We start from the raw sequence: 23,607 nt of genomic DNA, 5'->3' as shown, positions 1-23,607 counted from the left end.
TGTCCTGAGGCTGACAGCTGAGAAACTGGATGAATCTGAAAATATGTTTCATCCAGCCCAATCACTGGAAGGTGACTCTAACCTGAACCTACCATGATTTTATCTAATCTACTATACCTGAATCACAGTTGGACACAAGCATTGGTTAATACTTTGCTTCTTTTTTATATCATAGAACTGTTGATTAATGACCCTTTAATGCCAACACTATGGGACGTCCTCTGGGATTTTAAAAATGTTTTGAAATATTGTTTTGTTTTTAGATTTTTGTGGTGTTTGTGGCCTTAAATTCTATTATCTGTATGTTCTTTATGTGGCTCATAAACAGCTTTTGTGGGGGGACTGACATTGAAAATCAGTATGTAAATTGATTACATAAACAAACAAACTTGAAAGGCACCTTGAAGTCAGCTGGCAAGGCAGGTTTCAATCTCTACAAGAACATGGTTTCAGATAAGGTGTGTATTCTAAGAATGCCTATAGTTGCACCCCCATTGATTGCTCAAGCATCTTGCCCAAGAAGAGGACAAGCAGATAACAGTGACACTCAGTAACAATGCAGTGATGATTACTCAGAAGAGTGGGAAAGAACTGTGTCTTAGAACTGGAAGCAAAGCTTGTTTCTGAATGTGGTTTCAAACTCAACTGGGAAGTGCTGACAGCGGAAGCACAGCAGTTCATGATGCATCCTTATTTTGTGAATTCCAGTTAATATACAAGGAGAGCTCATCTCTGTAGAATGATCATGGGCTGCATCAGGATAATCAGGAGGAAGTGCGGATTTTCCCCCCTTTGTACACTGTCCCAGAAATACAATCCATTTTCAGACAGTTTCCAGAAAATGCAACAAGATAAACATTGCCCATCTTTTTAAAATGGTGAACAAGAGCGAAGGTAAGGATGGAACTGGATGTGGCTGGAGATCCAAATGCAGCATCATGGTGCATCCTCTTCACTGCCTCGTGATATGTTGTGAAACAAAGTATATCACAACTCACGCTTTGATTTGCCTCACCCTTCAAAGCAAGCATCAACCAAGGGAATGGGGTGGAGAGGGAGATTAAGCTCTGTTGCCTTTGGTACCAGGTGTCATGTAAAAATGAGTGCCATGACTTACTTTTCCTCCTCCATTTCCTTTGCCTTTTGTATGTATCCTGATTGCGAGCCTGAGGGCAGGGGTTGTCTTCTTCTCATTGATACTGGAAGCCTGACGAGTGGGATAAAGTAGCCAGTCAAAACAATCATAGTGCAGTAATATTATTTCACCTCAACCACCCCATGGGCTTGGAAGATGACATGGAGGGGGAGGAAGTATGACTTGAGAAGCTATTGGTCCTTTACTCCAAGACTCTCCATTCTAGAAGAGGTGGCTCTGCAGGACTCTTCACACTTGGAGCCCCCACTCACAGGGCAGTCCTCACAAGCCCTACACCACGGGTAGGCAAACTAAGGCCCGGGGGCCGGATCCGGCCCAATCGCCTTCTAAATCTGGCCTGCAGGCAGTCCAGGAATCAGCTTGTTTTTACATAAGTAGAATGTGCCCTTTTATTTCAAATGCATCTCTGGGTTATTTGTGGGGCCTGCCTGGTGTTTTTACGTGAGTAGAATGTGTGCTTTTATTTAAAATGCATCTCTAGGTTATTTGTGGGGCATAGGAATTTGTTCATTCCACCCCCCAAAAAAATAGCCTGGCCCCCCACAAGGTCTGAGGGACAGTGGACTGGCCCCCTGCTAAAAACGTTTGCTGACCCCTGTCTTACACTGTTGTAGTCAGTTACTGTGGAACTGGCCAACAGCCCTTTGAGAACAAAAACAGAGGACCAATAGCAGGATTTGACTGGTCAGCCTTCAGAAGGCCACTGCAGCTTGCTGGGACAACTTTCCTGAATGACAATATTCCAGCCAGTGCCTTCCAGAATCCTGACAGAGCCTGCCTTGCCTGTCATGACTCTCCCCTACTGAAACATATCTCTGCTGCAGTCAGCTTTCCCTGTGAGCCCTGAACTGTGACAGGAGAGGACAAGGCTCCATCTACCCAGGAACATCTGCTACCATCACAGGACAATGACTTACCTGGCCTCACAAGTACAAGCAACTAAAGTCATACTTCACAGGCTTGTGTGTGTGTGTGTGTGTGTGTGTGGTGCTTTAAAGAGTGTTGAACTATGGGACTATCACGGCGGTAGTTTTGTGTTTGCATGCAGAAATCTCTTTCTGAATCCTGAAGTGTTGTTTAAAAAAATAGATTTCTCAGAGGCATGCAGATGACGTTAAATATTTCTACACTTCACAGTGAATTGCTCATTCACCTGAGTGTTTAACTATGTCAATGTGTTCAACATTATCATATTTAATTGAATAGTTCAACAAGATAATATGCCAGTGCACATATCATTGTGAGGAATCTTTCAATGCATTATTGGCTGACAATAGATAAGGCAACCCTCAAACAAAACACAAGGGACTTAGCATGTAAAAAATTATATACATGAGCAAAAATGAAATGCATAAAGAGTTTCCTAAAGGCTGATTACATATTAGGCATTTCACATCTCATCTCCCTTTATGAAAAGGGGTGGGATGGGGGAGGAAGCAGGAAAAGATGCCATGGAAAGATAAAACATCTGGCAGCTCCAAATATGAGAAAACATTGCATCCAAACCTTAGGTTTAGGGCCAATTCCAACTTAATATGCAGCTCTGTATTCCACAGGAATGGGGGGCACCAATTTAGACTGATGGTACTACTTCCCTGTAGTATTTACCTGTCCCCAATCCCAATATGCTTTGCTAGGTTGCCTGATTAAACACTCATATTATTGATCTATTCACCCAGATTTTGAGAAGTGTTTTCTACAGATTAGTCAACATCTGCCAAACCTCAGTGTTCTTAATTTCTGATTTATTTATTTTTTAAAAAGTACAATAAGGCTGTGCTTGGTTTTTGGCGAGCAGCTGTTTTTAAAGGACAGAAAAACATATACCTATTTTTCTTGTATATTCCAAGAATAATCTAAATACAAACCAAATTGATGACAAAAATGGTAATAAAACCGGCAGTGTATATGCAATGCATTTGACTGGCAACTATGTCCTTATAGCCCTTTCAAACTTGTATAATATTGGGCTTCCTGTGAACGATCAAAAACTAGGCCATACATTATTTGGACAAATGGGGTGGGATGGTGGTGTGTAAGTCTTTTAAAAAATTGTTGTTGCCCTCTCTTAATCATATTGGTCAACCACTGCTGGGTGCTACATGCTCCCCCAGAAAATGCTTCTTACCTAAAGGGATACCAGAGTGTGGGCAAGAAATGATGGTTGTGATTGTTGTTGGATTTATTTAGTTTGCATTGCATTATGGATCCAATTGCAAATTCTACTTCTCATTTTGATTTGACCTCATGACAGACAAAAGAAAAAAACATGTTAATTAACTTACTGATATAAGACATGTCAATAGACACGGGCTTTAAGGGGATGTTCGAAAATTAATGGAAAATAGGACTGCAGTGGTTATTGTGGCATGACTTTATGTGGGAAAGATCTAGTTCCTCAGATGTAATGGAGGTGTTGGATGATGTTATATATACACATGAGGGAGCAGGGACATTCTTGTTCAAAGTAAGATTAAGAAATAACAGGACATACAGTGGTACCTCTGATTACGATCTTAATTCGTTCCGGAGGTCCGTTCTTAACCTGAAACCATTCTTAACCTGAGGTACCACTTTAGCTAATGGGGCCTCCCGCTGCCACCGCACCGCAGGCACGTGATTTCTGTTCCCACCCTGAGGTAAAGTTCTTAACCCGAGGTACTACTTCTGGGTTAGCGGAGTCTGTAACCTAAAGTGTTTGTAACCCGAGGTGTTTGTAAACCGAGGTACCACTGTATACTGAAAGTAAAGATACCCTATATTAATCCATATTAACAAGATTTACAGAAGAATCCTAACCCTTAGATCTGCTGGCTAAAAGGGGTTAGGGCAGAGTAGAAGTAAGTGGGTGAAGAAAACCAAGGGAATGTTTTGATTACGAGCTCTGAGGAACATACCAGTGTTGCCAGACCTCTCATCCTCTGCAAATTTTTAATCAGCTTTGCCATCGTTTTGCACCTCGGAGGGCTGTATTCGAGAGTGGATCCTCTGTTTGCTGCCTGGAAGTTTAAGTGAAACATATCTGAGTTGGTGGGATATGTGTATGCTCTATTCTGAAATGTTGAAACATTTGCATTTGGAAAGAAAACACATTTTTCAACCTCACTGTTCATTTGTAGATTTAATTTGAACGTGCCTGACTATATATGCATTTACTTTAAATTGCACCATCTGCATGTGTACATATAGGTTTTCAATTTACATGAACACAGATGTAATCAATGGACATATTTGGGCAAACAGAATCAAAACAGAGCCACATATGCAATAAATGAAGGCTACGTACATATGGTTGCAATGGTGTATAGCCCAACAATGTTACACATTGGCATGGATTGCTTGGAAGGGATGGGGTTCATTTTTCAATGCAAAGATTGGCATTTCACCTTTCACAGTGAAATCATAATCTTTTCTTCCCTCTTGGCAAAGGGGGAGGGGTGTCAACCTGCAGATGGTGTCCTCTAAAGTGGCTGCAAAGACACATTAAACAAAGCAACCCCCAGGAATATCCAGAGTGCAGTCTTCCCTTTTTTAGTCACCAAGATGTGGGGTGGATTGCCTCTTTAAAGTGGCAAAATGGTCTTTCCATGGGCTGACAGTTACTTCACAAAAAGCACTGCTCTGTTTTGTCTGAGCATTGGAAGCTTGAAGCACTACACCACCATACAATTGTGTTGAATTCATTCTTTTACATCACAGGTGGAAACCTCTGCCCCATTGGCAAAATTACATCCACCAGGGTTCCTAATTTAGCCCGCGAGGCTTTTCCCTCCCACCCCCAACCAAGCACACTTGTCACTCATCTGGTGCCCCAGCTGTTCCTTTGCAAGTCTGGCTTGTGTTTGGTGCTATATGACTTTGGTGCTGAATGCAAGCTTGGGCCAGAGTCAGATCCATCCAGTGTCACATGATGTCAGATGACTGAGAGGTGCATGCTCTACCCACCTGTCAAATGGACCCCACAGAATGTTGGCCACAACTTGATCCAGCCTACTGGCCAAAACTAATTATCAAGCCCAGATTTACAGTACATACACACTTGCAAATAAAAAAAGTTAATTCACAAGCAAGAATCTCATATGCATCAGCAAGATACTGATGTAACTGATGTTTAGGTGCCTGGCAGACTGAACAGCAAGATAGCATGGGGATGTCAAAGGAACACCAACCCCAGATTAAACACTCAAAAAAGTCCACTACTCCCTATACCTATCTTTCCAATATAATTGACATCCAAGATCCATTGAGAGAGAAATTCAAAATGCTCATCTTAAAATTGAATTTTAATCCTTCCCTTATAACCTGCCCAATACCACCAATTGGTTCAACCTGATTATAGCTGCATACTGCCATAAAATAGAACCTTTCTAGAAAGCAGAGCACTGAATTATACATTGTCTGTTGTGTTTACTAACATAGGCACGGCAGTCTCACACACAAGTGCCTAGAAAGTACTTTTCCCTTTCTGACATTAGTATCTTTTGACAGTCCGTGATCATGAGATCACTTCAAAACTGGATAGCATGGAAGCAATTTTCATTGCCCAGTTCTTATATTCTGTAATCAAGTGATGTAAGATTAGGAGCTAGGAGCCTCTCTTCTCCAGCAAAGCAGTGCTCCATCATAATTTAAGTAAAAAGAAAAACCAAATGAGAGAAATCCAGTGTTTTAAAAATGTCTATATATTCCAGCTTTCCCCTAAAATAATGCTTAAAGTGGCTTACAAAACATTGAACTCAATAGAATAAATGCAGTAAGCAAACCATAGTGCTACAGTGTAAACAAACCACAATGACTACCAGAATAAACAAATATAGCCTTGTATAATATGAAAAAAGATATTAATGCTTCTGTTATAGACCTTTATTTCTGCATCTGAAGGTTAAAAACTCCCATTTTGGGAAAGGTATGAAAAGACCACCTTCCCCCCCATATATACAGTGGCCCACACAGCACAGATTTAAAAAGTGGGACAGTCATCTTAGTTTTAAAAAGGATAGGTTTTGCCTTCTTTAAATACACACACTTAAAAGCTTAGGCAATTGTTGTAGTTAAACATGGATAGGGATTTATGGCTTTGGCATAACCTGTCATGTGAAATGGCACCTAAGACCATCTTGGAAACAGCTAACAGGCTAGTCATTTGTGAATTAGTCTTAGATATTCTTTGGCGCCACTCTAACCCACTCATCCACAATAGTGGCAATAATAGGAAAGGGAGAAAGACAAATATTAATACAATAATTAACCAGCTTTTGCTGATATATGGAATCTAACCTTCTGAAGTGTTTTGTTTTCCTGGTTATTCCTTGCTCTGGATCTGTTTCTCCAGGAGAGATAGCCTAGGGCTATGTATGCAGCCCTTAGTCTTAGTCCTTTAAAAAGTTGCATTCATTCATAAATTAATGGAATCACTAGATGTTTGCTGCTTCAGACAAACTCATCTGGGAGACAGTAAAATCAGCATAGCATTTCTGCAATTTAATGCCCCACAAAAGGAACCAAGTCCATCTCTTATAATGTTTGTTATCCAGACTACTTTCTGCTAGGCTGAGAGGAGCCATAACCCATCTTGCTGAATGGTTCCTGGGAGCATTCGAGAGGGACAACTCACAGGTACGTTTGTGCCCAGTTGGCTGTTCTGATGCTCCCATTGATTTGCTGCACAAATTCAAACTAGATTAACATTGGTTGTGCAAACTGCTCCTCTATTTGTGGCTTAAGTACCAACAAGGTCCCACTAGAGCATTAGCACAAGCTGAATTTCATGGTAAAAACTACGGATCCAGGTGCGAATGTACACTTATGGTTAATATTTAATGAAGGGTTCTTAATGACACTCTCTCTGTAGCTATCTTGTGATTGCCTTTGCCAGGCAAACTTTCCTAATCTGTGCTTTTGCTTACCTTTATTCTTCCAGCAGTCCAAAAGCCGATATGCTAATAAGAACTATGAAGCATTTTTCCTTAACAATGTAAACCCCATAGGCTTATAGGCGTGTCAAGTCTTGCATGCTGGCAATGCATGCCACATTTTATAGCAAAAAACCCAAAAACCTCCAGACACAGAAATTAGTATGAAAAAAGCAAAAGGACTTGTCTCTCAGTTTGCTTCTCACTCACCACTCTGGTCATTCTCAGATTGTTATCTAACCAGACAATTTTTGTGAAGTCTAATTTTCAAGGCTAGGCAACTAGCTAGATTTTCGCAAATTCCAATGGAGATGATTTGACAGCCTGAGACACCTCATGGAAACTGGTGAAGATATTAAATCTAAACTTTATCCCTTCCTTGGCTTTGTTCTATTATTCCAGTTCTTACTTCTTTCTCATATAGATCTACAAAGTAATTTCATTTGAATGGATATTGGTGTATTTCCACACACACCTTAATAAGAATAGGGGCTATTTTTAGTTCTCATTTCATGGCACTCCCTGGTTCTCGGTCTAGCCCTAAAAAGTACTTCAGAATGCTGGTGGCCTGTAAATATCATGTTTGATTCATCCCATTGTTGTTGTTATTTTTGTTAGTGTGACCCAAAAAAGCACGCCATGCATAGCAGTCTGTTAGGGTGAGCCTGCTCCTATATCTTCTAACGGTCGTGTAACAGATGGAAGTATTGGAACAGCTCCTAGGAGCCTGACACGACCCACCACTCAGGACTGGTCCAACCATTAGGAAGAGTGAGACTAGGAGGCCCCTAGCCATTGTCTGTTAGAGGACAGAGCGGTGTGCCACACATATTCCTGCTCTGCATCCCTTAGGCAAGCTGCCCATCCTCTACAGTGGTGAAGAGCATTGTCCCATCACCAGAATTGAAGCACTGGCTTCCAGTCAGCTTCTGCACATGCAATGGAAGGGGTGCCTCTTGTCCTTCACTTCAGACAGCAAAGTGTCTTGCGCTGGCCATTGTACTGCCGGTGACTTTCTTCTCTTTCTTTTCTCTAAATTCTGTATGCTTATCCATCACTGATACCTTCCAAATTTTCGTCACTGCTTCCTTCATTTCCTTCACTGCTGGTGACCTATTTTTCCATTTTTGTGCAAGAAGTATGCAAGCAACTACTATTGCATTTCATGTTAGTACTTTGTGTTTTGTGGGCCTAAATACCCTAACAAAATTGGGGGGGGGGATCCAATGGTATAGTCTTACTTATGTTACCTTTCTCAAGATTTTAATTATTGGACAGGTCTACCAAGTATGTTCCATATCTGCATTCTGATGTCCACAGCTCCAGCCTGTTACAGAATGTGTAAACTTTGCTCAATGTGAGTGGAGTCATATACCATTGATAGGACAATTTGTAATATTTTTCTCTAACACAAAGAGATTGTGCTGTTTTGTGAGTTAAAAAAACAACAACCCAAAACCATTATAGTTCAGAAATTGGTCTATTATTTTTACTCACTTTTCCTTAAAGATTGTACCCAAATGTAATTTCAAAGTAGTCAGGAAAACATATTTTAGATATATGCTCTCCCCAGGGATCATTACCTATCTTTAGGCACCAGGCAAAAATTTCTTTTCTGTCATGCCTTTGGCCTTTAATTATCTGTGGTCTCCTTCAGTGAGTGGGATGTCTTGGTCCTGCCTTTTTTATGAACATGAATGTGTTTTTAGCTTCTACTCTCTTTTAGTTTTATGCTGGCTTTAATGTATTGTGTTCTTTTTTTTTTTTTTTTGTAAGTCGCTTTGTGCTACTTTTTGTTTTTTTTAAAAGACTAATAATTTTATACACCACAGGCCTTTCTCCTTCCATTTCTCTTCCTGTTCATTTCACTTTATTCATCAAATCAATATTAATGCTTTCTGTTTTGTTTTTAAGAGTATTTTTACCATTAAGATTGTAACATGTCCGATACTTCTCAGTTTAAGAATTCTACAAGACCATATTTTCTTATACATCTTTGTCTGTGCAGATGCTTCAGTTAAAATGCAAATGTCATATATTTAGCATGCAAATGAAGTGACATAAATATAATACTTGAAATCTGCATGCTATCTTAAAAAGTAATTGCAGCCTTGAATAAGAATCCAAGAAGATTCCATGTCTGAAGATTCCATATTCTTTTAATGACTGCTTGAGTCCATATCTTTGTCTAAGTGCTGCATGTATATTTGGGAAGAGCCATTCTCAACTTAGGGGCATCTTTTCCCTGCATTCTTCTTCCGTCTGCTTTTGCAGGGCACAGATTACAGTCCTAATGTAAACAGGGGAAATCTGACTCTCTGGGCCACAGATCCATCTTTCTGTCTGCCAGCTACATTCCGAAAATATGCAAGAATTATCTAATTCTCCATTGTTAACTGCAACAGATCATGCCGAAAAACAGGGGATGTGTGCTCAGTAATACCAGTGAGAAAAGCACACCCTGTTATGGATAAGCTTTAACAAGCTGGAAATCATAATAGGCAGCGTTCCTCATGCAAACCAAGGCACAGCAGCAAAGGTGAGCTTTTCTACATAATTGTGCAATCTGGTGATGACCTTGACATATTTGTATGGAGGGATGTCTTAAAAGCCACAATTGATTCACAAAGATAGCACGCCTTCATTCCTAAAATGACTCTTTTCTTCAAATCATTCTAAAATTTTGTGAAGCACAAGTTGTTGCTGCTTTTTTTACATCCTCGATAAAGCGGACAAGATAAGCAGGCAAAGATGAATAATTGTACCATTTCAGGTGGGGGAAAACCCTAAAGGTGGCATTTGATAACACCTATTCCTACTCAGAATAGGCACATTGAAGTTAATAAGCATGGCTAACTTAGGATCATTAGATTCAGGTAGGTAGCCGTGTTGGTCTGACGCAGTCGAAATATATATATATAAATTTTAAAAATTGTCCAGTAGCACCTTAGAGACCAAATAAGTTTGTTCTTGGTATAAGCTTTCGTGTGCATGCACACTTCTTCAGATACACTGAAACAGAAGTCACCAGACCCTTATATACAATGGGAGGGTGGGGTGGGGTTTTTCTCAGGAGGGTAGTAGGAGATGGGTGATTGATTCAATGGGTATGGTAAACAGGGTCATTAGTTTGAATGGGTCTACTCTGAGTATTGAATACCAGCATTGAATACCACCACGGGAAATGTGTTCCTGTTAAGTCTTCTCAACTTCTCAGTGGCTTTTGATACCATCTGTCATGGTATCCTTCTAGAGAGGCTGTCCAAGTTAGAGGTGGGTGGCACTGCTTTGCGATGGTTCTGATCCTACTTGGATGGTTGTTTCCAGAGGGTGATGCTTTGTTGGCCTCATGGAGCCTGCAGTACAGGGTTCTTTGGGGTTCTGAATATTTAACCGCTGAGTGGGGTCATCCAGAGTTTAGGAGTGTGATGTCAGCAATATGCTGATGACACACAGCACTACATATGCAGGTTTGGCTAATTAAACAATCAGTGGTCTTTTAAACTGGGGGGTGTTGCTTTTGTTTGTTATTTTGGCATGTGTTTTTGTGTTTTCATGCTGTAAACCAGCATGTGTTTTTCAGATGAAATTTAATAAATAATAATAATACATTTCCCATGTTAACACTCATTCCAGAGTTGGCTCAGTAGACAAAGATAGAACTACAGACAGTGATGGATTTGTCATTCCACTATTTCTCAGTTCAGCTACCTCAAAGGGTTGTTGGGATTATTAAATAAACATATATACCAACTTCAGCTGAGGCTTTGGGATAGGGTAGGATGAATTCTAAACAGAGCAGTTAGAGTTTGAGGATATTAGACATATTTGATTGCCTTTGGAACGTGATTAGTATCTATGTGCTCAACTTCTATCAGTGTTAGTGCTGAATGGGAGCAAAGAGTACACATTTTCCAAGCAAAGCGTTTTCTCCTTCATGGAGAGCACATGTTGTGGTGGGGGCGAACAAGACACCCACTGTTGATGGGGGGGGAAGAATTTGGCCACCATTATCATTGAGCTTCCTGTTGCTGGGGAGATTTAAATGTTGCCATTTCGTGATTGACAGCCATAGCCTTTAAATACCCTGCACACAGCGTTGAGCTTCCTCTTTTCGCTGGGTGCATCGGATCACCCGCCCTACCTCCCTATTTTCAGGTTGTTCGCTTGACCTTGCTATGCCTGTCACGGGGTCGTCTGCTTTGGGGGCAGGGGCCCAGTAGGAATTTTGTCCATTTGGCTCATTGGCTGGTGCCATTTGGTTTTTGCCTACTGAATAGCAAATCGTCACAACTTGTAAGGTTGTGGTTAGGCATTGGTTTAGGAATTGGTTGGTGGAGGAGTATGGATTGGCTGTGCCTGCCCCTCCAAAATGCTGCTGCTGCAAGGGTTTTCCATTGAAGGAACCCAGGGGCTCATCATGCTTTTGTCTGAACCCCTGTCAAGGGGCTAGGGCCACGCAAGAGCCCCTGGGAGCATTTGGGGAGAGGTGAGGCATGGTACCCAGTCCCATCTCTCTCCCCAAAATGATTTCCCTTTCTGACTTCGCGGGCATGCGAATGTCAGTCTGTCCCCGTGCGGGGTCAGATAGTCACAACCAATGCCTAAGCAACCACTCACATTGCTTGTGATTTTAATAAAGTTGTGGCCAAAATTATGCCAAAAACCTTAAACTAAAAATCATGTGTCAATTGTGTTTTATTGGGGGGTGTCTTGGGGACCTCGACACGCAATAATATGTTTGTGGCTACTAATGGAAAAGTTAGCATGGGGGCAGAAGCTGCCATCTATGCTGACCATGGTCCAGAATAGCTACTTTTCCAGATCTCTTCCTTATGATTAACCTGGCATGAAATTATCAAAGAGGTTTCAACATAGAATCATAGAATTGAAAGGGACCCCAAGGGTCATCTATTGCAACTCCCTGCAGTGCTGGATCACAGCTGAAGAATCCCTGATAGATGGCTACCCAACCTCTGTGAAGAGAATCCACCACCTTCCAATGTAGTCTGTTCCACTGTCAAACAGCTCTTACCGTCAGAATGCTCTTCCTAATGTTTACACAGAATCTCCTTTCTTATAATTTGAATCCATTAGTTTGTGTCCTACCTCTGGAGCAGCAGAAAACAAGCTTCCCCATTCTTCCATGTAAGAGTCCTTCAGATTTTTGAAGGTGGCTATCGTATCGTATTCTGTCCTCCAGGCTAAACATACCCAACTCCCTCAACCATTCCTCATAAGGCTTGGTTTCCAGACACTTTTATCATCTTGGCCACTCTCCTCTGCACATTCAGCAAACCTGAATTATATCCTATTGCTATTTGCACCACATATTTCCCGGGCCCTTTAGCGTAAAAGATCATGTACCCATTGCAGATTGCTGATATGTCTCCCATTCCCTAGACTCGTTAGATTCCCTATGACTTGTTCAGCTCCTCCATTGTAGATTGCTTTTCATATGGATAGCTGGTGGATGTTAACTTCAAAGCATTCATATTGTTTCTATGGCTTATTAGGTTTGTTTTGAAGTATGTTGCATTCAAATATTTATGTACATGCTTAGCTTCAAACACGTGATTAATTTTTTAAAAAATCATTTTAGGCCCAACCATTTCCAGAAGAACACAGGAATAATGCTGTTTGAATACTTAAGAGCTTCACAAGGTGACAATGTAATCCTATGCATGCTTTTCCAGAAGCAAGTTGCACAACCTTCAATGGAACTTTCTCTGGTTATAAAGAATTGGGGTTGACAGACCAAGGGAAAGTGTAGGTTCATTGAAGCTAAGTACTAAGCAAGCACAATATTACTCATATTACAACAGTGAGATGGTAGAAAGTAGCTTCTAATGTGGTACAGAAGTTAAGCCTGTGTGCGTTAGCTTTGAAATTACTCATGCCTCAACATGCCTAATAATTGTAAATGTTTTTTTTAATGTTGGAAGTCAAAGGTATTGTGATGGGACGATGAGCTGCTTGTGTGTAAAATCCTAGTCCCTCAGAGTTTGGTCAAGTTTGCAAACCTCTGTCTGTAACGGAGCCCCTTAAACATGGCTCCGTCAGTCGCTGGCAGATTCCGACAGTGGTTGCTTTCGGAATCGCTTCCAACATAAAAGCTCCTTAACGGAAACACGTCTTCTGGACTCTCTGCGTGACAGTTTCCGGCGAGGAGTGGGTGTCCCTACAGGAGGTCCTGAAACCTCCCCACTGTTTTCGCTGGAAGTGTCTCTGAGCCATCCCTCCAGCTCACTTTCCCTCAGCTCAGCTCCTCTCCCCCTACTGGTTCCCTCTTCAGCTGCTGAGTCTCTCCCAACCTGTGTGAGCCCTTTCACTTCCCTTCCTTCCGATGGCAGTTCCCTGACATCCACCTCCCCTCCAGGGCCCCCTTCATCCCCTCTCGCCCCCTCCTCTACGGGCGGTGAGGAGGCAAAACCCCGGAATGAACTTCCTTCATCTTCCGATGTCCCGAACACTTCTCTCCACCTGTTGCGGTTCCTGGTCTCGAAGTACTCCTCCTCCTCAGAGTCCATCTCCCCTTCCCCTTCCGAGTCCGAGAATCCTTCCAACTCCTCCTCCTCATCGGTGGTCCCAAAGTATTCCCTCCGGAACCTCTCCACAGGCTGAGGTTTCCTTGGGAACCTTTGATGGAACGTTTCTATCAATACCTCGTCATTGATATCTTCTGCCATTACCCAAGTGTTTTCTGACTCCGGTTCTCCTTCCCACGCTACCAAATACTCCACCTGATCCCCCTTCCACCTGGCGTCGAGGATTTCTGCCACATGGCTGCTGCATTCCCTTTCTTCTATGACCGGTCCCCGAGTGGCCATCCCTTCTCGTCCCCCCTCATACGGTGACAGTAACGACCTGTGAAATACTGGGTGCAGTTTCATGTGGTTGGGTAACCGGAGCCTGAAAGCCACTGGGTTGACCTGTTGAATGACCTCAAAGGGACCCAATCTCCTGGGTCTTAATTTCTTACAACCTCCTTTGAACGGCAACCCTTGGGTTGACAGCCACACCCTATCTCCCACCCTTATGGTTTCACCTTCCCTTCGGTTCTTGTCTGCCTGCCTCTTGTATTCTTCCTTCGCCCTTTCTAAGTTGAGTTGGAGCTGACGATGGATTGCTTCCATTTCTTCTACAAAATGCTCGGCTGCCGGGACGCTCCATCTCTCCCCTTCTCCCCCTGGGAAACCCCTGGGATGACACCCATAATTAGCCAAGAAGGGGCTCATCCCTGTGGACACATTCTCGGCATTGTTGTAGGCAAATTCCGCCAGCGCCAACTTTTCTACCCAGTCATTCTCTCTGTCATTGACATAACACCTCAGGTATTGCTGGAGGACACCGTTTGCTCTTTCCGCCTGCCCGTTGGTTTCAGGGTGCCGGGCAGTCGAAAAGTTGACCTCCACCTGCAGTAAGCTCATGAGCTTCCTCCAGAACCTGGAAGTAAATTGTTTTCCTCGGTCTGAGACCACCCTCAATGGCACCCCGTGCCACCTAAAAATGTGTTCTACAAATAACTTCGCTGTCTCTTCCGCCGTGACTGCATGCGAGCAGGCTACAAAGTGGCACATCTTTGTTAGTAGGTCTACCACCACCATGATGGCTGTTTTCCCCTTGGACTTCGGCAGATCAGTCATAAAATCTATCGACACTGCCTCCCAAGGTCGTTCTGGGGTTGGTAAGGGTTCTAATAGCCCCGCCGGTGCCCGCCTCTCCCCTTTGGCTCGCTGGCATTGCTCACACCCTCTTACATACTCCCGTACATCTTCCCTCACCTTAGGCCACCAAAATTCCCTGGTGACCAACCACATGGTTTTGTGTTGTCCAAAATGCCCCGCCGTGGGGCTGTCGTGCAACTGCTTGAGTACCCTCCCCCTTAAGTCTCCTTCAGGGATATACAGTGCCCCTTTGTAATACAAAGCTCCATTTCTTTCCTCAAAACCCCCTGGTTCCTCTCCCTCACCCCTAAGACCTCTGAGCTTATTCTGGGCGTATTCATCATTCTCTGTTTCCTCTACCAGTTCTCTTTGTCCCACCAATGCCGCCCCACACACCCAGCGGTCCTCTGGAATGACATGTCTCTCTTCGGGTGCTCCCTCCCCCTCCAAATATTCAGGTTTGCGTGAGAGAGCGTCCGCCCTAATGTTCTCTGGGCCTGGCACGTAACAAATCTCAAAGTTAAATTTGGAGAACTCCTGGGCCCATCTCACTTGCCGTTGGTTGAGCACTCGTGCCGTCCTCCAATACTCTAGGTTCTTGTGGTCAGTGCACACTTGCACCTTATGTTGTGCGCCAATTAGCAGGTGCCTCCATCTCCGGAACGCCTCATGAATGGCTAGTAGTTCTCGGTCATACACCGTGTAGTTCCTCTCGGATTTGTTCAGCTTTCGCGAAAAAAAGGCACACGGTCTCCACTCTGACTCCTCCTTCCCTGGCTGCAGAAGCACCGCCCCAATCGCTCTGTCTGATGCGTCAGTTTCCACTCTCATCGGTTTTTGTAAATCCACATGCAGGATTTGTTGTTCCGAGGCGAAGGCCCTTTTTAGTTCCTCAAATGCTCGCTCCGCCTCCTCAGTCCAAACGAACTTCTTCTTACTGCTGAGACAGTCCGTAATGGGCGCCGTCAGGTGGGCAAAGTTTCGGATGAACTTACGATAGAAGTTCCCAAATCCTAGGAACCTCTGCACATCCTTCCTTGTTTTGGGTGTTTTCCATTCCAGCACCGCCTGGACCTTGCCGGGATCCATGGCCAATCCCTTGTCTGACAGGCGATACCCCAGGAATTCCACCTCCTTGGTATGAAACTGACACTTCTCCAGTTTCACCCACAGCTGGTTGGCTTGCAGCCTGCTCAACACTTCTCTGACGTCTCTCACATGCTGCTCCTCATTCTCAGAATACACCAACACGTCGTCTAAGAAGGCCACACAATTCTTGTAAAGCAAAGGCCCCAGGACGTGGTTCATAAACGATTGAAAGCACGCGGAGCCTCCTTGTAGGCCGAAGGGCATAACTAAATATTCAAATGCCCCCAAAGGGGTGAACATGGTGGTTTTCCATTCATCTCCCTTCCTTATTCGTATCAGGTTGTACGCCCCCCTTAGGTCCAGTTTAGTAAAAATCTTTCCCTTCCTGACCCTTGTCAAAATGTCGTCAATCCTGGGCATAGGGAAAGCCACTGGTTCTGACACTGCATTTAAGGCCCTGAAGTCACACACAAGCCTCGGCTTGTTCGTGTTTTTTTTATCCACAAAAAACACTGGGCTGCCCCCCACCGCCCTGGACTCTCTGATGAACCCTCTCTTCAGGTTCTTGTCAATGAACTCTCTTAGCTCCTGCATCTCTCTGTCTGACATGGCGTACAGCTTGCCTACAGGGAGCTGTGCCCCAGGGAGTAAATTGATTTGACAGTCAAAGGGTCTATGCGGGGGTAGCTGGTCAGCTTCCCTTTCGCTGAAGACGTCGCGGAGATCTGCGTATTGTCGTGGTACCTTCACGTTCTCCGTTACTTCAGTCCCTGCTAGGGTGGCTTGGGCCCCTGCCAAACCCTTTCCCTCTTTGCAGTGTTCTAAGCAATGTGCTGAACCAAAAGAAACCACTCTCTGATGCCAGCCCACCAGCGGATCATGTAACGCTAGCCAGCTCATCCCCAATATAATGGGAGCTCCTCCCAAGGTGGCCACATTAAACGCTATCAGTTCGGTGTGCCTTGCCACCTTCATTATCATTGGGACGGTCTGCAAGCTGACTTCTCCTCCCAACAGCTCCCTGCCATCGATCGTGGTCACCTGCAGGGGGTTGCTTAAAGGGATCGTCTGTATCTGGTGTTCAGCTGCAAACTCTTTGCTCATGAAATTGCAGGAGCTGCCTGAGTCCAACAGCGCCTTTATCTTTAGAGGGTGTCCGTTTGGCAGCTCTAGCGCCACTTCTATCACTAGGGCGGGTTTAGGAGGTTCTGGCGTGGGCACTTTCACTGCTCTTTGGCCTGGCTGCTGTGCCCCGACGGTGGCAGCCAGGCGTTGGCTTTTACTTGCTTCGGTATTTCTTCCTCTCTTCCCTCCACAGCTCCTACCATCCCTTGCCATTCCTTCCTCTGGGGGCAGACTCTGGCAAAGTGACCTGGCTGTTGGCAGAGATAGCATTTCCGGGCGCCTTTTCCCTCCTTTTTGTCTGCATCCTGAGCCCTCCTCTCCTCAAGCCTCGCCGTCTGCAGCGCTAGCTGGACCTCCAACACCCGGTACCTTTCTTCCAGGCTTGGACCCGCTCCAGCTCCTGCTTCTCCGGTTCCGGCTGGGTTGCTCATGATGCCTTCTCCTGCACAAGCTGCTCACGGAGACTGTCGGAATGCTGTGATGGGACGATGAGCTGCTTGTGTGTAAAATCCTAGTCCCTCAGAGTTTGGTCAAGTTTGCAAACCTCTGTCTGTAACGGAGCCCCTTAAACATGGCTCCGTCAGTCGCTGGCAGATTCCGACAGTGGTTGCTTTCGGAATCGCTTCCAACATAAAAGCTCCTTAACGGAAACACGTCTTCTGGACTCTCTGCGTGACAGTTTCCGGCGAGGAGTGGGTGTCCCTACAGGAGGTCCTGAAACCTCCCCACTGTTTTCGCTGGAAGTGTCTCTGAGCCATCCCTCCAGCTCACTTTCCCTCAGCTCAGCTCCTCTCCCCCTACTGGTTCCCTCTTCAGCTGCTGAGTCTCTCCCAACCTGTGTGAGCCCTTTCACTTCCCTTCCTTCCGATGGCAGTTCCCTGACAGGTATTTAGAAGTGCAATTTCAATGGGTCTTCAGTGTGCATAGATAAATCTCCACAATCCAAATATTTCAGATCAACTGGAATGTGGATTCAGCTGAAATATCCCTTGTTTTAAACAAGTCTGTATTGCAACCCATACTGGAACAAGGGATGCAATGAATATTTGTGTTTTTCACTTTCACTGAAAGGGAACACACATTGGCATCAACAAAGCAGTACTTTGATTTACAGAAGGTTGCTGAAAATCTGTAGGCAAAAACCAAGAGGCAACTTGTACAAGATGTTGTGGACCCTGTGAAACAGAAACTTAAGCTAGACTGCCATGCCTTTCAGCTGGAAAAGTCTGAGCAATATAGCAAGGTCCCTGGTCTTATAAAAGCATCAGAGCACATTCATGCTAACAGGTAAACAACTTTTTGGGGGGAAACCCTACCTCTACAAAGATAAAAAATAAAATATGTATATTTGGTTTTTTTCTGGATAAATATCTCTAATAGCGACACTTTCCAGCATGGTATAAATGCTCTAGGTTTCCTACATCCCTGATTAGGATTCATACAAAATAAACATTGCTCATTTTATTAAGCTAATCATTACACTGAATTACTTAAGGTAATGCTTGCTTTCACTCCGAAAGCTCATTTACTCAGAAGCAACCCAATGACTTCAGTTGCACGTCTGCGTGCCTAGTGTCAGTGATCCTCATCAGTGACCTCAGTGCTAGTGATACAATTCAATTATCAGTATAATATTCCAAATAAATAAATAAATGGAAAACACACTTTTTACTTTGACACTTGAAACGGTGACACATCATCTTTGCGGAATGTGGCAGGGAAGGAAGGGAGCTGTGATCTTTAAATAGCTTGGGTTTAGCAAAGAAACAGAAGAAGAAACATTTTAAGTAAACATATCCAAGATTAGATAATATATTGCAAATCCCCCCTCCAAAAAGATACTGGAAAGCTATAATTTACTTTCCTTTCTGGTTAAAACTACATGAGAACTGTTCCCCCCCTTTTTTTAACTAATCCAACTCCCCCCTCTTAAAAAAAAAATCCTATTGGTGGCTATGCATCCTCCCTCGGTCACACACAATAGCAAATGCTTACAATGAGAATGGCTCCACTGGAGCAATACTAATACATTTGACACAGCTTCCATCCTGTCATTATGCAGAGGAGCTTGTGCTTATCCCTTTTTAAATTGGAGACTCTTTTTAACCAGGAATCCCCAGGATGAAAGTGAACCATTTTCATCGCGGCAAAACAAATCCTTCTCTGGTGAATTTTGTTATTGTTTATTGTTACCAGCATTTTATCAGCACTAAACTGTGTGAAAGCTTCAATTAGTTCTTGATGAATGATCCCATAAAATCATGTCGTTTCATTTCCCCTGCCAGGCAGAAATTTTTTACTGAGTGTTATTAAATGAAATATAATTGGGACAGGATTCAGGAAACATACAGGCATCTTGTTCTCCTTTTTGGGTTGGAACAGTAGAGTGAATATTGAGTATATCTGGTGTTAGGTTTTATCATCAGTATTCTTCTTATTTAGGCAAACAGCTCTTTGTTGCACAATGAAACATGCTCTGTAAGTCTCAGATAATTATTTATAACTATGACACTGGGTGGATACAGACATGCAGTAGTCATTTGAAGTCATGCCATCAGCATCTGGACAGGAGAGTAAGTAAACGCTAGCCTTTATCTTGTTTTTCCAATCAGTAATGCGGGGTATGGCAAAACTTGCCTTTCTACCTGGTCTGATGCTACAAGGGGCCAGTTCATCACAGCGGTTACTTACATGCTAGGACTCTATAGCACTGCTGAAGAAATTCCCTTGTGCAATTGAAAGTGAAATTAAAATTATGGTTCTACAGCAGAGATGGAGAACCTGTGCCCCCCCCCCCGATGTTGCTGGGCTCCATCTTCCATCATCACTAACCATCAGCCATAATCAGCATGGCCAGTGGTTCCCCATGCCTGATCTACATGGAACTTGGCACTGCTATGGGGAATATAGCAGTTCTACAATCCACATCCCACTAGCAAGACCATATTTTTTTTTACACAGAAGTAAATACCATTGAGTTCAATTCAGCTTAGAATCACAGAATCATAACATTACAGAATCAAAAAATTGTAGAGTTGGAAGGTATACCCAGGGTCATCTTGTCCAACTCCCCGAAATGCTTACTTATTAGGAAATGTGCTCTGGGTTACATTGTCCATGAATGAAGAGAAGGTGGGGAAAGGAGGGGATGAAAAAAAGATGCTACACTGCAAAACTAGTCAAAGTGGGCATAGCTGAACGGGGAACAAAGGGTGAAGCCAACCAGGAGGAATTACCCTCTGTGGGGATGAGATGGAGGGGAAGGACCAAGAGGGAAGGAGGTTTAGTTAGTTTGGTTTATTAAATTTGTGAATTGCTTCTCACAACAAAATGTCTCAAAGCCATTTACAATAAAAAGTACAATAACCAAAAGACACAAACTTGAGAAAAAACATCATCAGAGTAACAGCATCCAATTATTTATGCTATATGCTGTAATTGTGATGTTTAGTTTATTTTTGCTGGTTTCTTAATAGTGTTTTATAGATTGCTACGGCTTTATTGATTATTTGTTAACTATATTATATGACATGCTGTAATTGTGTTGTTCTATTATATTACTCATTGTTTGTAAGCAGCTTTGGGATTCATTTAAATGGAAAGTGACATAGAAATACAATAAATTGCTTGACATCCAAACCATGAGAAATTGGGTGTCAGGTGGACATCCATAGGATGGTAAAGGTAAAGGGACCCCTGACCATTAGGTCCAGTCGTGACCGACTCTGGGTTTGCGGCGCTCATCTCGCTTTATTGGCTGAGGGAGCCGACGTACAGCTTCCAGGTCATGTGGCCAGCATGACTAAGCCTCTTCTGGTGAACCAGAGCAGCGCACGGAAATGCTGTTTACCTTCCCGCCGGAGCAGTACCTATTTATCTACTTGCACTTTGACATGCTTTCAAACTGCTAGGTTGGCAGGAGCAGGGACCAAGCAACGGGAGCTCACCCCGTCGCGGGGATTTGAACCGCCGACCTTCTGATCGGCAAGTCCTAGGCTCTGTGGTTTAACCCACAGCACCACCCGCGTCCCTTCCATAAATGAGCATTCCATAAATGAGGAGCTACTTCATAAAACACCCGTTCCCTCACTGCCACCTCCTTGAACTCCCTTGGAGATGGCACTCAGAGAATGACCTCAGATGATGATCCCAGGGTCTGGGCAGGTTCAGATGTGGAGAAGCAGTCCTTTACATATAGGGGTCAATTCATAGCAGGATGCCTGCTGGATCCTGGCAGCCGTGTTTTAGAGAAATGCAGTGAAACTGCTCAGGTCTAAATCAAGTGGAGGAGGCAAAGGGATTTCCATAAAGGCACCCTCCCTCCCCGAAACCACTGTACAGTTCCTTGGTTGGTGACATTCTCCTGCCTTCCTTCCTTGACAACTATTGGTGAGCACAGAAGGAGTTTCATAATGGTTGCTGTCTCAATTAGAGGACTCAGAGCTACTTCAAACCACACTGGAAAACCATTACTAAAATCAGTCCTAGTCCTATGCATGGTTTTTCAGGACCAAGGTCCATTTCTGTGTTCAGTAGTAATCACTCTCAAGTAAGTCCACAGGAGTGCAGCTTTAGTGACTCATTTCCTGTCACCTGGCAGCACTCTTTTGAACTCCTCATTTGCTTAAAATTTTTATTTGATCATCACAATTACACAGTTGCATTTTAAAAAGTAGAATTAAGTATATTAAATTAAAACAGAGCATGTAATGAAAGAGCATGGGAACAGAAAACGGCTAATTAAAAGGAGAGGTTCGGCTCTGAAGGCTTTACACTAAAAAAGAAAAGGTGTGTGAGTGGTGACTTCTTGCTGACTTTAATTTCTTGCCTGCCCCACCTGAAATCCAATGAGCAATAAATGAAATTTGCCTAGGATAAACCTGTAAAGAAGAGAGGGGGAGAAGGAAGAAGAAGAAAGGAGTTTCTTACATCAGCAAGTGGGAAAAGTCTGACTTCACAGGCACAGCTGTGTTGGAATCTGGGGTGAAAGTGAGGTAGCAAGTCCAGAAGCGAACTATCCAGAGCACAAGATTTGCAGTGGGGCTGAATAAGTATATCTACCTACAACCACCATTCTAGTTCTCAGAAGCAGCAGCTCAGGGCTAGTCTTCTGAGGATGGTCCATGACTGTCCAGTGATAGAAGATATTAACAATCATGCATAATTGTGAAAGCTAGTACGAGAGCCAACATGGCATAGTGGTTAAAGAGTCGAACTAGGACCCGGCAGACCAGGGTTCTAGTTCCCATTCAGTCATGAAGCTCACTGGTTGACCTTAGGCCAGTCAGTCTCTCAGCTTAACCTACCTGACAGGATAAAATGGGGAGGAGTAGAAGAACTATTTATGCCACCTTGAGCTCCTTGGAGGGAAGGTGGGATATAAATGTAATCAATCTATCAAATCTGACTAGGGCATTCCATCATATTGTAAGGTATTTTGCCAATATCTTGTATAGGAAACACTGGCTCCATTGAGAACACGCAAATTAAGTTATAACAGACCTGTCTGTGGGTGATAGATAATCAAATAATATCCAAATAATCAAATAAGTTTGAAACTCAGAAAATCTTAAATTGCACATTCTTTTTAGAAGCTTCTAAGAGGATCATCTTACACAGCCTCAGTTAAATGAAGGCCTTTCTGTAATTATAAATATATACATAAAATGCATATATATATATATATATATATATATATATATGCATATGCATATATATGCATATATACACACACACCAAGTCTTGTAGTGCAAGGGTGGGGGAAGTTTGCTGTCTTCCAAGTTTCTGACACACTTGGGGAATATGTCCTCAGAGAATTCATAGTGCTGGTGGGCTCCTGCTTTAAAGAATTTCAGATTGCTGAGGGTGGTGTTTCCCCTTTGAAGAATGCTGCATTTTTAAAAGATGTCTTCCTTTGAAGATATGAATATCTGTGGGGTTTCCCTCCAAAATTCTCATTGTTGGAAAGTCCTCTGTTGAAGGTATTATCAGGTTAGGATGGGGGGGGGGAGCCTAGGAATACTTTTCACCCCTCAGAGGACTGTCGTCTTTTTGAAGATATTTAGATGGATTGAGTAGATATGATTCTGAGTTCTCATAGCTAGAAGGTATGGAACAGAACTTTGTGGCCATAGACAACTGCAGCACAGCTGTGGAGGAATGAGAGGCATACACAGAGAAAGAAATATTACTTGTGGGAGATGCAATCATCTTCAAGATGACAGAGTAAATTTATTCCACTGGAGGGGGCGGATGAAATGGGTGCTCATCCTCCACATTTCTCTTTCAAAATCAAATATTCTCCATATATCTAAAAGTGCAATCCTTTATGTGTCTACTCGGAAGAAAGTCCTGTTGAGTTCTCCAGAGTAGATTCATATAGGATTGCACTATAACTTCAAAAATAAAATAGGCTTCTAATGGTTGAGAAACCTTTCCTGGGCATCTTCATCTTAATCTGGTAAAATCCATTTGACAGAGAACTCTTTTCTAACATTGACTCCTCCATTAATAGGGATGGGGTATAGCTGAGTGGCACATACTTAACATTCAAAGGATTCAAGGTTCAATCTCTGGCACCTGCAAATGACGTTGGGAAATATTCTTCTCTGAATCCCTGGAAAGCTGTAGACTGGGATAGCCAAGGTGACAACCTCCA

At 43.3% G+C, this 23,607-nt stretch overlaps 1 long non-coding RNA gene across 1 annotated transcript in view; it reads right to left on the bottom strand.

The window, feature by feature from the left end:
• Nucleotides 1-1,130: 1,130 nt before the first annotated feature.
• LOC308472562 overlaps nt 1,131-23,607 on the bottom strand; it is a 197,286-nt gene continuing 174,809 nt past the window's right edge. The window contains exons 8-9 of the long non-coding RNA XR_013983579.1: nt 4,054-4,155; nt 1,131-1,207 (exon numbers count right to left, since the gene is read on the bottom strand). This is a non-coding gene — a long non-coding RNA (uncharacterized lncRNA). The remainder of the gene's footprint in view (nt 1,208-4,053; nt 4,156-23,607) is intronic.

The sequence above is a fragment of the Podarcis pityusensis genome (genome assembly GCF_964106645.2).
Source record: "Podarcis pityusensis genome assembly, chromosome: 3".
Classification (NCBI taxonomy): domain Eukaryota; kingdom Metazoa; phylum Chordata; class Lepidosauria; order Squamata; family Lacertidae; genus Podarcis; species Podarcis pityusensis.
The sequence above is the reverse complement of the archived record's forward strand: the minus strand, read 5'-3'. Positions and strand labels throughout refer to the sequence as shown.